Source organism: Ambystoma mexicanum, chromosome 1p, assembly GCF_040938575.1.
Source record: "Ambystoma mexicanum isolate Mex_15411 chromosome 1p, UKY_AmexF1_1, whole genome shotgun sequence".
Taxonomy (NCBI): Eukaryota; Metazoa; Chordata; class Amphibia; order Caudata; family Ambystomatidae; genus Ambystoma; species Ambystoma mexicanum.
This window is the reverse complement of record NC_090921.1, coordinates 60,664,684-60,679,524: the sequence shown is the minus strand read 5'-3', so window position 1 is coordinate 60,679,524 and position 14,841 is coordinate 60,664,684. Positions and strand designations below refer to the sequence as shown.

The following is a 14,841-nucleotide window of genomic DNA, read 5'->3' as shown; positions in this document are numbered from 1 at the left end:
ACTGAAGAGAGGTGCAGAGAGGACTCTATCAAAATGCTGACAATATTGGCCGAGAAGGGGTACAAGGTGGACAAAGGTAAATTACAGTATTGTCAGGAACAAGTGTTATACATTGGTCAGTTGATATCGCAGCATGGAGGCATATAGCACCTCAGAGGGCACAGGCAATAAAGAACACACCACAGCCGCAAGCAGTGCGAGAGTTACAACAGTTTCTGGGATTGTGTAATTATTGCAGAGTGTGGGTTTTTGACTATAGCTCATACATAGGACCTCTGCTCGAAGCATTGAGGGAAGCCCAGCAGGGGGATGGGAAACTGAAGTGGACAGGAGAGATGGTAGAATCATTTAACGAATTGAAAGGAGCCATATCATCCACACCAGTACTAGCTACCCCAAACTATGGGCACCAGTTTTTCATTTTCTCACATTGTTACTCAGCAGTTATGAAAGCAGTTCTCACCCAGAAAACAAGCATGGGACATAAGCCAATTGCATTCTATATCGGCCATTTGGACCCAGTAATGTTGGGTCATTTCCCATGCGAACAAGGTCTCGCAGCAGCAGCGTTTGCAGTTGAAAAGGCATCATAAATAACAATAGGGTGCCCTACTACATTGTTCGTAGATCATGCATTGTTTGCAATCCTCAATAAGCCAGAATCCACCATAACGACCCAGCGAGCATCAGGTAATGAGATAATACTGTCTAGACCAGAACTAACTATCGTTAGGTGCCGCACAGTGAATCCTGCCAGGTTTCTAGCAGAAGTAGTAGAGGGAGGAGCTTACGCTCATGACTGCACGCAAGTAAATGAGATCTATTCATGTGCAAGGAAAGTTGAAGAAGACGTACTGGTGGGAGATAACCTGTTGTTCATAGATGGTTCCTCGATAATTGATCAGACAGATGGGATAAGGAGGACAGGAGCAGCGGTAGTAAGAATGACCAAGGATCTGTTGTATATTCCAATAAAATGCCATCAATTACCACTGCACTATTCAGCCCAAGCGGCCGAGCTAGTGGCACTGATTCTGGCACTAAAAGAAAGTGCTGGTAAAAGGGTCACCATATACTCCGATAGTGCATATGTTACATCAACAGTACATTCAGGATTGATTAAATGGCACAGAAGAGGGTTCAGGAGAGCAGACGGTACTCCAGTACAACATGCTCTTCTACTGGCCGAATTGATAGAGGTAATAAACGACCCCGAAGAAGTGGCGTTGGTAAAGTGCCGTGCGCACACCAATGGCAACGATTATATATCAAAGGGTAACGAAGTGGCAGACGCGCATGCAAAACATGCCGTGTATTTTGGTGAGACGTGGTCCCCACTAGAGTCAGAGAGAGGAAGGGGAAGAATGAAAGCGAGACAAATGCTAATGAAGGAGGGGTGCACACATCTCCCTGCAACACAGGTTATGGAACTGCAGGTGTCAGCACCAATGGCAGAAAAGGAACTATGGGCAAAAAGGGGGTGTACCATGTCCCCTACTGATGCCTTGTGGCGACAAAATAACACAGGGAGAGTAGTTATGCCTTTGACACTATTGAAAACAGCACTCACAAAATTACATTACCCGGCGCACACGGGTAAAGAAATGATTACAGCCCAAATTAAAGAGAACTGGTTTTGTCCCGATCTAAACTACCATGTTGTGGACTTCATAAGCAGATGCTTAACATGTCAGCAATTCACGGCTGGCCACATGCTGCAAGCGATAAAGGGTATTATACCCCGGCCAGAGGGGCCTTTTCTGCACCTTCATATAGATTACGTTGATATGATCAACGTATGTCAAGGATATCGAAATATGATAGTTGTGGTATGCCCTTTCTCCAGATGGATCGAGGCTGGGCTGCGCACACATGCAGAAGCCTTCAGGCTGCAAAGTTGTTAGTGCGAGAAGTTTTCCCAAGGTGGGGCGTTTGCGAGGTGCTGCGGTCAGACAATGGCCCGTATTTCGCAAATTAACTATTACAGCATATTACTACTCTTTAGGGCATCAAGCATAAATTTGCATGTGCCTACCATCCGCAAGCAAATGGTGTGTGTGAACACCTTAACAGTCTCTTAAAGGAAGAAATAGCTAAAATTCAGCAGACAACCAAGAAGAGTTGGTTGTACTTCCTCCTGCTTGCATTATTTGAGTTGAGAAATAGACCTGGCGCCGACCACCGCCTCACCCCGCATGAGGTGGTGACCGGTCGTCAAATGCGCCTTCCCTTAACACCCCCATCGAGAGCTTTTATAGATAGTGAGAACACTGCAACTGTTTTTGGTGATGAAATGCATCAATATGTGTCTTCTTTGATTACTAGCATTGCTTTTATTTCCCAACAGCTTGAGCACAGGCGGGGCGGGTCAAAGAACACCCAGCACGACGAATCAACTATAGAGGAGGGCGATAGCATCCTCCTACGGAACTTCAATAGGAAGTGGAACCAACCCAGGTTCTCTGGACCTCATGTGGTAGAGAAAGTGTCTCCTAGAGCTGTCAGGTTAGTGGACAAAAACACCTGGACTCATCTTCACGACGTTAAGCCCTATATCTACAAGACCCGCCCTGCGTTGATGATAGGGCCACCGCAGCAGCAACACAACCGACAGCATTGGCACAGAGTGACAAAACGGCAACAGCTGATCAAGTTAATAATGAGTGTACCCCAAATATAGCTATCACTACGGACTCCCTAGAAGTAACTGACAACTTGCCCCAGCCCATCCCATGTTTACGAGGTCCCAAACGAAAGCAAGTTCTTCCCAGTCATTACCACTAGTTCCTTACACGCCCACAGTCAATTGAAGGTCATCATTGTAGTGCTCTTCTGTGTACCATAGGCATAATTGCAAAGATCTGTATGTCTTTTTCTCTCTCTCTCGTATATGCAGGTATCGCATATTGTATTGTTATGGTTTAGTAATTGCACTAGTTAGTGTGGTGTCAAGCCCAGGGGCAGATGCTGCCCGCAGACGACAACAATCCTGAAGCATTATCACACCAATTTGTGTATTTTATACGGAGACCAAAGTATTTGAAGAGAAGAAGGATACGTGTGTACTACACAGCCTTCCTTATAGCAATAGAAAGATCGTTTCCCCACCTTCATGAACATTTACCAGCACTGAGAGATAGATCTCTGAAGTTACTGTGGGAACAGATCTTCGTCTGGGCTATGAACGACCACCTGATAGGGAGTGCTTAACTAACACGACTAACAGTGTCTTCAGTATTTGCAGGTGGGCAACTTTAACTTCGTAAGAATCAGCTGCCGGTCCGCTGCAAAGATAAGAGTTGAAATGCCAGTGAAAAGAATATATGTAATGAGATTGGTAGGGATTTTATTGTTGATGGTGACCGGCTTGTTGATTGCCTTTGTATGGCAAAATTTGACTGCTTCAAGTGTTATGGCTGCTCCTAAAACTAACTCATTCCCTTCCCTGGCTGCAACAGAAACAACATCAGGTGGCGTAAATAAGAATGCAATTAAGGGTAATAGAGTTAAACGCAGCACATACGCAGAAGAGAAGGAGATTAACACATACCTTACAGATTCAGCACACGTCACAAATAATATGTGGTATAGGCACGTGACCAAAATAGGTAAGCAAGCAAAGGAGGGCAGCTGCTACGTTTGCTCATTGATACCTTACACCACAAGAGCATCAGGAACATTTGTCGCTACAGAAGTACCAGCCAGCACAGTTTCGTGTCTGATATACTTATCGCTGTTCCAGACGAGAGGGCGATTCCAGGGAACAGTAGTGAGGATGGAGTGGAAGACAAGGGACACATACCCCTATGAGAACAACTTCCTCAAGACTTATTTGGCGTATCATGAGAGAAGCCTACAAGCCGAAGCATTTAGGTACATCACTGATGGCCCTGATAAAGGAGAAACTAAGAAGGTCATGTTGGACTACTTACCCTGTGATTGGTACGCCGCAGAAACACCAGGGGAACAAGGATGTTGGGAGCGACCACTTATTGTGATCACAGGGAAAGTATACATGAACGACGAATGGCAGATAGGAGTGGTAGGAAGTAATATGATAACAAATGAGAACTATACAACAGTCCAAGAACACAACAACAGGTGCTGGACAACCTGGGGGATGTATGTACCGATGTTAACATGGATGGAGAAGGATGAAGATCCAGTAAGAGTATTACCGCTACCCGCACTTACGTTATGTTATCATCACAGAGGTGATGTAGACGTAGGATACAACGCCAACTGCAAAGATGTAGTGGAACTACCTGAGGGGGGTGCCGGGACTGCAGTGATAATGGACCACTAATGGGCCTGTGGTGATAAGGCATACCACACACTACCACCATCTTGGAATGGGATATGTACTATGGTACACATTAATGTTCCATCTTTAGTCGTGCCACAAGAACGTGTCAATTTAGCAAAGTTCCCTAGAATGGACGAAGGGAATAAAAGAAGGAAGAGAGCGTTGAAGACCACAGAACAAAATGAAGGGAACACTGATGATGTTCTGTCCAGGAGGAAGAGACAAGGAGAGGCACTTACAGTGAACTACCTGTGGGGGTGCTCAGAAACAGCACTGTCTTTGATTCCTCCAGAGAGTAGACTATTCAGCAGAGCAGCAATGTTTTTCTCATCTATCATACATCCTGGGTTGCAAGCATAAGCCAATGTGAAGTGGCTCCAGATTACTAGGTGGGAACTAATGATGACGATAAACTCTACTGTTAACGGATTCAATGCGATAAGGGAAGAACTACGAGCAGTAAGGATGGTGGTGCTACAGAACAGATATGTTTTGGACCGCCTCACGGCAATGGAAGGAGGGGTTTGTGCAAAAATAGGACAATCATGCTGCACGTTCGTTCCAGCTAACGATGCAGGCAACGGAACACTAACTGAAGCAGTGTCCCAGTTGGCTATCATGCACTCGAGAATGGAGGAAGAAAGTAGAGGAGTACAGAAGGAAGACAACTGGTTTTCCTTCCTCTGGTCATCGATGCCATCATGGTTATCGGAAGGATTAAAGCTATTGGTAGGCGTGATAACACTGGTGGTACGGTTCTGGAAAGCAAGAAAAGCGCAAAAAATGGATGAGATGATAGAGATGGCCGGGATGCATGCTTTCCTACCAGCTGACGATGCAACCAATACAGACATCATAATACAAGAAAGGGAAAGACTCTGCAAACAGATTCCCGACACACACAAGGATCCAGCATCAATAAAGGTGGAGAACCCAAGGAACCCGAGAAACTATATGGGAAGATGGGTATACTGCAGACCTAATGGGACGTGTGTATATATGTACTGGTCGTTCGAAGATCATGTCAACCACTATGGCCATCTGGCTGGAGTAACTAAAGTATGGAGAGTGAGAGGAGATAAAGAAAAGGATGAGTTTGTGGTCGACAAGTCAACCAGAGGGGGGACTGTTGAGGGAGACCCTGGCCTAGAGGGTCACGAATCAGACACCGCCCATGAGATGAATTTGCCTACCTGCCTAATGGTAGAATACCCTGGTTTAAGAATATACACCTGAGAGGAGTGTGCCGACCGGCACGATCAACACCTGCTCCCGTGGACCACGATGACATTTGCAGCATGGATGAAATCCGTTAAAACTACGGTTGCAGTCCTCACATCGTTAGAGATGCCATGACGACATAGCCGACGGACAACAATGCTTGCTCACTCACACAGCAGCCTACACGAAGAACATAACCAATGTAATGACATAGCGGACCGTCACATCTATGGACGTGCATCTTTTTTGTTTTTCACATAGGCCTTTCTTCGCACTGCAGAAACGCAAGATGCATGAAGCGATTGAATACACGCTTGCTGATGCTTCCTCGCCGCCTATCTTTATGAAACGCTGTCTGCTATGAAGATTTAGCATTACATATGATGACGCACTGTTCCTGGACCACCATATTAGGGTATATGTACAGTCACCACAGGACTAGGCCTCAGTAGGCCACGAGCAAGAGGCCCCAGGGTTGAGCCTCATAAGTGAAAACCCCCTCCATGAAGAGACACGAGCACTGAGCCAGCAGAACGAGCTCACAACGAAGGCCTGACGCCAAGGCTGCGATGTTGCAACATGCATACTGGCAGACCATCATCAAGACTACACCTGGAAGTTCAAAGGGTCTGGACCCAGGATATTAAAATTAAAAGCTCATAATACTGCTCTAGCAGTGGTCTCTCACACGTGACCAAGCCGAGCTGACGAGGTGCCAAAACCTACGGGACAATGGAGCAGTCAGTGTCCCGCCAGTTGCAACAGCGAGGCAGCAAGATGGACACCTGCAACGATGAGAACGACCCGCCTAAGAGCTCATGAGCAGACCAGCCCGCAGCTTGCACAAGACACATAGTTACACATTGTTGCTAATGACAGGTACACCATGAGCTGGGAACAACGATGGTCCCAGACGTGGGGGCTCATGGAAGAACCAATCAGAACACAGGGGGACTCGCCTCTGATGCTAATTACACACATCCAATCATCGAGGGTCCCCTTGTTGCAATTTTAAAGTAACTGACCACAAAAGTGATGGGTGGAAGGTTTCGAATGAATCTAAACCACTGGAAATTGCTCTGGGCAACCTTCCACACCACCATTTTTTAGCCCGTCTGCGCCATTGCAAAAGGGGACCAGCCATGTGCAAATCAGTCAGCAGCTGCCGCCACCAAAGGTAGCAGCCCAGCCCGAACTGCTAGGCCAGGTCCCCTCTGCACAGAAAACCAAGCAACCCCAGACATGTTTCGGCCTTGTTGGACTTCCTCAGTGAGGTTCCGTGTGGCGCAGCAAGCAAGGGACCCACGTCTGGGCATACCCTCTCTCACAAGGAGCAATTTTAAAGTAACAACATTAGGGACAGCCCAAGTATACCACCTGATTTTGCTTCTTCCAATGAAAATTCCCACCACCCTATAGCTATACTAACCCTACCACTCAGCTAGCCAATCCTGAGAGGCGATAGGTTTCTGAGCTCACTTTCACGAATGACGCAGGTAGCGCATCACACTGTAGTAAAAAGGCCTGCGAGCCAGAGCGAGAGCGCATTTTGTGGCACTTTTGTATTTTGCCAGCATTTTGCCAGGGTTTTTTTTATGTTATTCTTGCATGCATACGGGAAACCATACCTGCTGTTTGAAATAAACTGCAATTCAGCCTTGCTTCTTGAGTGCGCCTAGACTCATTGTGGGGGGATGCGGGAGGAGTTGGGGCCTCCCAGCCCGGAGCTCCGCGGGTGGCTCTGCAGACTCCTGGACACTCACCCCGACAATTCAATGTAATAAGTCATTACAAAATACCAATAGTAGCATGATCTTTCTTTTATCACAGAAATGAACAAGAAATACATGTACTCCAGTTACTAAACCAAACAGTAAGTATATTATAATAAGTACAACCATTGCAGCATATCACACCCATAGAGGCTTATAACTTTGTTCCTTATAAATTTGTTTTTGGATCCCAAAGTTATAAGCCACTATGAGTGTGATATGCTGCGGTGGGTGTGGCCATGCACCCAAGACTCTATGCCCTGGCCACCACGACCGCAGCGTATCACACCCATAGAGTCAAACATTTTAACTATGGCTTATGGGAACTTTTAATGTCCGCGGACGTAATGAGTGTTCTTAGAACACTTTCAACTTGCCAGCGAACAATACAGACAGCGTGCTCAGGACACCACCATTTTGTTTATTTACGAACATTTCAGGACACGGCGAGTGTTCTTAGAACACTTTCAACTTGCCAGCGAACAATACAGACACCGTCCTCAGGATACCCCCATTTGATTAATTTACGAACATTTCAGGACACTGCGAGTGTTCTTAGAACACATTCAACTTGCCAGCGAACAATACGGACAGTGTCCTCAGGACACCCCCATTTTGTTTATTTGCGAACAATTCAGGACACCGCAAGTGTTCTTAGAACACATTCAACTTGCCAGCGAACAGTACGGACAGCGTCCTCAGGACACCCCCATTTTGTTTATTTGAGAACATTTCAGGACACGGCGAGTGGTCGTAGAACACATTCAACTTGCAAGCGAACAATACGGACAGCGTCCTCAGGACACCCCCATTTTGTTTATTTGCGAACATTTCAGGACACAGCGTCCCCAGGACACCCCCATTTTGTTAATTTACGAACATTTCAGGACACCGCAAATGTTCTTAGAACACATTCAACTTGCCAGCAGACAATACAGACAGCGTCCTCAGGACACCCCCATTCTGTTTATTTGAGAACATTTCAGGACACCACGAGTGTTCTTAGAACACATTCAACTTGCCAGCGAACAATACGGACAGTGTCCTCAGGACACCCCCATTTTGTTTATTTGCGAACATGTCAGGACACCGCAAGTGTTCTTAGAACACATTCAACTTGCCAGAGAACAATACGGACAGCGTCCTCAGGACACCCCCATTTTGTTTATTTGCAAACATTTCAGGACACAGCGAGTGTTCTTAGAACACATTCAACTTGCCAGAGAACAATACGGACAGCGTCCTCAGGACACCCCCATTTTGTTAATTTACGAACATTTCAGGACACCGCGAATGTTCTTAGAACACATTCAACTTGCCAGTGAACAATACAGACAGCGTCCTCAGGACACCCCCATTCTGTTTATTTGCGAGCATTTCAGGACACCGCGAGTGTTCTTAGAACATATTCAACTTGCCAGCGAACAATCAGGACACAAAAATCATGCGGCGAAACAACGTAGAACCGTCCTCAGGACACCCCAATTTTGTTCATTTACGAACAATCAGGACACCGCGAGTGTTCTTAGAACACATTTAACTTGCCAGCGAACAATACGGACAGGGTCCTGAGGACACCCCTATTGTGTTTATTTGCGAACATTTCAGGACACCGTGTGTGTTCTTAGAACACATTCAACTTGCCAAAGAATAATACGGACAGCGTCCTCAGGACACCCCCATTTTGTTTATTTGCGAACATTTCAGGACACCGCAAGTGTTCTTAGAACACATTCAACTTGCCAGAGAACAATACGGACAGCGCCCTAAGGACACCACCATTTTCTATATTTACGTACATTTCAGGACACCGCAAGTGTTCTTAGAACAGTTTCAGCTTGCTTGCAAACAAAACAGACACATATTGCGTCCTCAGAACACCCCCTATTTAGTTTATTTAGAACATTTGAGAACAGCCTTGTTGTTCGCAGACAAATCGAACACAACAATACGGTCTACCACAAAAAAAAACATTTAACCTATCTCATACTCTCCCACCCTCCCCAAAAAACTCTTACACACCAACACACTCTACTAAATACAATTTTGAAACCAAGTTTCACCGTGCTGTCCGCGGATGTCCGCGAATCCAAGATGGCGGGCGCTACCGAAAATCTGACACGCTTCACGATCCACGCCATCCAATCAGCGAACACGTCGCATGTCCGCGGACATCATGCAAGCCGATTGGCCAATCAGAACACTGACCGCGGAGTGAACAGGGAAGTGTGTCCGCGGACCGAACACAGATATCACTAATTTTTTGTGACCTACTTTTTGGTCATTTAAAAAAAACTACTGGACGGATTGCAAAAGCACGCTTTCGGGACCAAGCCGCTACTCCTGGTCTAAATTTGGTGAAAATCCATCCAGCTATTTGGGCTCTGGCGTGAGCAAAGTTTTTTCCCCATTCAGTCTATGGGAAAAAAAAAGTTTTGGGACCCCCGTTATAACTTTGGCCCCCCTGGACGAATCCTCACCAAACTTTGCAAAAAGATTCAGAGTGGGCCATATACTTTTTTTCTGCAAAGTTTGGTGAGGATTCATCCAGGGGGAGCGAAGTTATAAGCCACCCAAAAAGTGCTCTTCCTATGGAAACAGCAACTTAACCATAACTACATGCTACTACCGTGGCCATGTAATATATATATATATACAGTAGAAAATCAGTTTGTTTGTTCCTTATACAATTCCACACCATTCCACCAATCTGCACCAAATGTTGCATAGTTTCCTGTTAGGACCCTCCACCCCACCCCTTTCATACATGAGACGGTTGCCTGAAATCGGCAAAATATCAATGCAGTCATAGAAGGACCAGACAAAGCAAATTTTAAGCATCTTGAGTTGAGGAACAAAACTCAAAAGGCCTTCAAAACCATGTTTTAAGGCCCTAGGATGCATCGCAACACAACACAACACAACGCACAACACTTCACCAGGGTGAGGGGACAGGCAGGGAGAGCTCACAGAAAGTCCCAGTATGCTACACACACCAGCTCTCGCATCACCTCTATGTCTGCACTGGGTATGGCAGCCAGCCACTGGTGCTCATTCTCAGTGCAGTTTACATCAGAGTACAAAGTACATTAAGCGATAAGCGACTCGGAATAGCAACATACAGGATCATGATTTTCAACAATTGGTGAGTGTTATCATGTCTGTCTACAGAACCCGTGCGGAGTACGGGTACTTTTTGCAACTAAATACATAAATCTTACCTGGTGCTTCTGCTCCTACACAGATGAGGACTTCTGATGCTACTACAGATCCAGCCTGCCTTCTAAATGGTACATGCGAGACTGGGGAAGCACAACAGCCTCATCTTTCATGTCCCATTGAGCATGCACAGTTGTAAGCTAAAGGAAACCAGATTTCCTTAACATCAAGGCCATCTCCGGGGGTGCAGCTATGGAGCGATCTGGGATTGGCTTGGCTCCTTCTTAAAGGGTGGTTGCTTGGTACCCTCTTACCTATTATGGACACGCCTCAACAGATGGGAACACATTCCTAAGAGTGTAACCATTTTCTATGTTGTTATTGCTTCTTTAGGCTGTTTTCTTTATTATCAGCAGGACACATTGTCCAGCTGTTCTTGCTTCTTCGTTGTGAGGATCCTAGCAAAGAGTTTTCACGGCAGAGTTTACAAGCCTTTTGAAAAAAGTTTGTCTTCCCAATCCACAGCACATACACACCATACTTGTTCTACCTCTGGAATAGGAATGGATAGGAATTACATGAATTAGAGTAATAACTTCAACATCTGGGTTGGTATTGGAGAGTAGTATGTTCCAGGTACATCCAGTTCTCTGGTCAGTGTATTCTTACTCTTTCAAGGAATTGTTCTCTAGGGCCTACAATTGACAAGAGGAGACTCTCTACTTCTTGAGGTTGAGTCTCCCAGTAAGTCTTCTCCTGGGTTGTCTCACTTAGATGCAAATTTACTGACATGATTCGGGGATCCTGCCACTTTTCATGTGGCTCTATCGTATCGAAGTAATTATTTTATCGTTAATTCACATTGGCAGAATAACTTCATGGAGAAGCAAAAATATATCTGTATTAAGGGTTAAGGAGTATTGCGGTTGGGAACAGTGGGGCACGGGGGAGTGTGAAGATGGTTATAGAGAGAGATGCCCCTTTAAAAAGAAAGGAAAGTGAATGACCAGCTCTATGACTGGCAGATGTAGCAACATCTGAATGTAATGCTCCCCCTCGTAGGAACAACACTTGGGTGTTGGGCCCTGTACTGGGGTTTACACTGCAAGCACACCCCTAGGGTACAACAGCAATGTACCCCTGAAAACATGAATAGATTTGGCAAATTAATGGAGCACCTCGTGCGAGGAATGTGAGCTTACAGGGACCATGATCTGTCTTGACCCGGAGTACTGTTGGAAAAAGTCATGAGGCACAGCACTGGAGTGACAGATTAGGACCTTTGAATCACACTCACCCATCCTGTCATCCATGTGTCTGTCCACCCACCCCTCCATCCATCTGACCATTTCAATATTTTTTTATTGCCTGGAGACCATGCTAGTGGTAGCATTGTGTGGTATAAGTCAACTTAACATGACATAATATCTGCATACAATCCTTCACCTCATTCTGTGACCCACACCTAAAAGTGGTGTGTTGTCTAATTCATAATCTGATTACGGCGCACCATCTGGTCCTTCAGCTGATGCAGCTCTGAATGTTTGGTATTGGGCTGATTCCCTGGACAATGATCCACCCTCAAAGTTGCCCCTCTGAATGGAATAGTCACTTGGTTTGCCTTTGAAACCTTTCCTGAGTGAAAAGCTCTTGGAAGCATACCCAAGTGCACTCAAGGCAGAAGGGACACTAGTGCATCACCTGGGCTAGTATTATTCTGGCCTTGGGGAAGCCAGGGGAATTACTGCTGAGATCATAAGTGTATTGCTGCCACATTGCAAGTAGAACTCACTCAATCTTCATTATGTTTCAGAGGTGAAGGAAGCACATTGCTCAGAATGCAGGATGCAATAAAACTCTCACCATGACAGTATTACGAAAGTGCACTGCAACAGTAATGGATGGTTTTTGGCAATGTGAAACCAAAGCCTATTTCCATCTAACATCATCATGGAATGGGTTTTGTTCTCTAGTGAACCTACATGCCTCAGTGCTTTTAATCCCAGAAGAGCACCTTTTGATCCGAAAAGGTAAACTGCAGTCCCTGGCAGTACCCCCAAAAGTACAAAAGACAAACAGCTCACAAACACTATCATGCAGAAAGAGATCAAACTACTTTAGTAAAGAAGCAGACACATCCTTGGCGAAGGTACTGAATCGGTACTACTTTTTTACAAAAACAGATCTACTCTTTGCATCTTATTTGCCCTCTGGAATACAGGCAGCCACAAATGCCAAATGGCTCCAAATTGTCTGCTGGAACTTGGTCAAGCTGGCTAATGCCACAAAGCATGATTTCATTGCTGTGAAAGAAGAGATACAAGCACTTTGAATTATGACATTGCAGAATTGTATGGTACTTGACCTCATCACAGCCATGGATGGTTGGGTCTGCAAGATTATCGGAAGTACATGTTGCACATATGTGCCTCCAAATGATCAGGATAATGGGTCTTTAAGAGTAGCAATAAAGGCATTACATCACCTAAGGATAGTTATGGAGGAAGAGTGAGGAATCAAAGAAGGAACCAGATTGGATAACTGAGATATTCTCCTGTATTGCAAACCAGCAGACACATGTATGCACAGTACTTCTACCTATTCCGATCATCTTAATTTTAATTTGGAGCCTGTACCAAGTAATAATGGTTTGTTGGGTGTCTCGTGGAAGAAGTGTAAAGTTACTTACAGCTAAGTTAGGAGACCACTTCTCCTTAGAAAGATGAGAATACACACTCAAGATAGAGTTACAACCAAAAACCGGGGTAGTGTTAATGGAGTACACAGTAGGCCTGATAGGAACAGTTTGGAGACCACCCCCCAGATCCCAAAAACTACCTTCAGATTGCTAGAGATTGCTATTTTTTTAAGATGCAGTCCTTGGGATTATGAAAAGGGGGGGGGGGCATTTGAGAAACAACAGCAAAGTGTGGGTCCCAAAAGATGTAATTGGGCAAGAGAACAGGAATTAAGGGACAAGGAGTACATGGAGGAATTCCTTCCGGATTGAACGATAGGGGGTAATGTTGCAATGAACTTCAATGTTCCCAATATAAGCAAGAATAAAGATTAAGGAAGCCCATAAAACACGAGGCTCAAACCACACTGAATGCCAGAGGCCCAAACAACATGCATAATGCACAAACCTTAGGTGAAGTCGACAAGGGAATATTCACATTTCCCAGACCCCTCCTAGACGTACGATAGACAGTAGCCAGCAATACACATAGGCTTCCCATTTGAATTTAGTTCATGTAGGATGATGGCAAGGACAAATAATATGCAAGCAAACATAGGGTCTAACCAAACACACACACACACACACACACCCACTCATAAGTGAGCAAGCAGTAATAGAAGCACACACTAGAAACACTAAAAGGTAGCAATCGTACAACACCACACAAACATATCTAACATCCTTTAGGTGTGGAACACATAGAAGAGGCCTCAGAATAAAGGTAGTTCTGTAGGCTAATTATATTTAGTAGGCCTCAGATATACATGATCTATTGCACACAGTAAAATGCATCCAGTTTCAGCTCACATTAGAGATTCACAATCGCATGGTCAGCAGCCACGGACCAGCCATAAAGTCGTGCTGTGATTGGTCAGAACAGGGAGGTGAAGCTCATTTCCAAGTTCTGGACAAGGAGCAGTGACTTAATCAGGTGTTACAACTTTGTGAAGTGCACATGAGAAAGGGTGCAAGAGGTTCACAAGAGATGGGCTGGGAACAAAAGGGCAGCAAGTTTCCAGGCCTGTAGTAAGTGAAACATGTAACAAGTAATATGACAATTCAGTGCTCTAGAAACTAGCAAGACAAAGATCACAGCTGAAGAGAATTATAAATACAGAACAACATGAGCACCTCACCCAGGAAAAGATCAGCATTCAGCACCAAGAGAAGCCAGGAGGACCTTGTGCATAATAGGGAATATATTAATGATTGCTTATTGAGTCCTGATTACCCCTCAATTATAGGTATTCATAATTAAAAAGTCCATTCACCTTCACACATACACAAATATACTATTTAGATGTGCACAAGAGGCCAAGAACCATACCCCATGAAGCCATGCTTACACATCATGCTAAGGGAAGGAGAAGGGTAACATGATCCCAATGAGAAGTCACAGTAATAGCTGTCACTTCAAATGTCACAAGGGTGAGAACGTTAAGTTGGAGCCAGCCTTTAAGTCCCATGAGAAAGGATGTGAAGTGTTCTTTTTTGTTGCCACACTGTGTACACCTCACAATACGATTGTCTAATTATGGAGGCGACCCACCACAGAACCTTCAAAGAGTCATAGCCAATGGGCAACCAAGTTGTATGTGAAATATGTTAACGTTTCAACTGTCCAATCAAAACTGTGTGCAACT

At 45.1% G+C, this 14,841-nt stretch overlaps 1 long non-coding RNA gene across 1 annotated transcript in view; it reads right to left on the bottom strand.

Moving 5' to 3' along the window:
- LOC138566097 (uncharacterized) overlaps nucleotides 1-14,379 on the bottom strand; it is a 63,393-nt gene extending 49,014 nt beyond the window's left edge. Inside the window, exon 1 of the long non-coding RNA XR_011301842.1 lies at nucleotides 14,335-14,379. This is a non-coding gene — a long non-coding RNA (uncharacterized lncRNA). The remainder of the gene's footprint in view (nucleotides 1-14,334) is intronic.
- Between the last annotated feature and the right edge of the window lie 462 nt (nucleotides 14,380-14,841).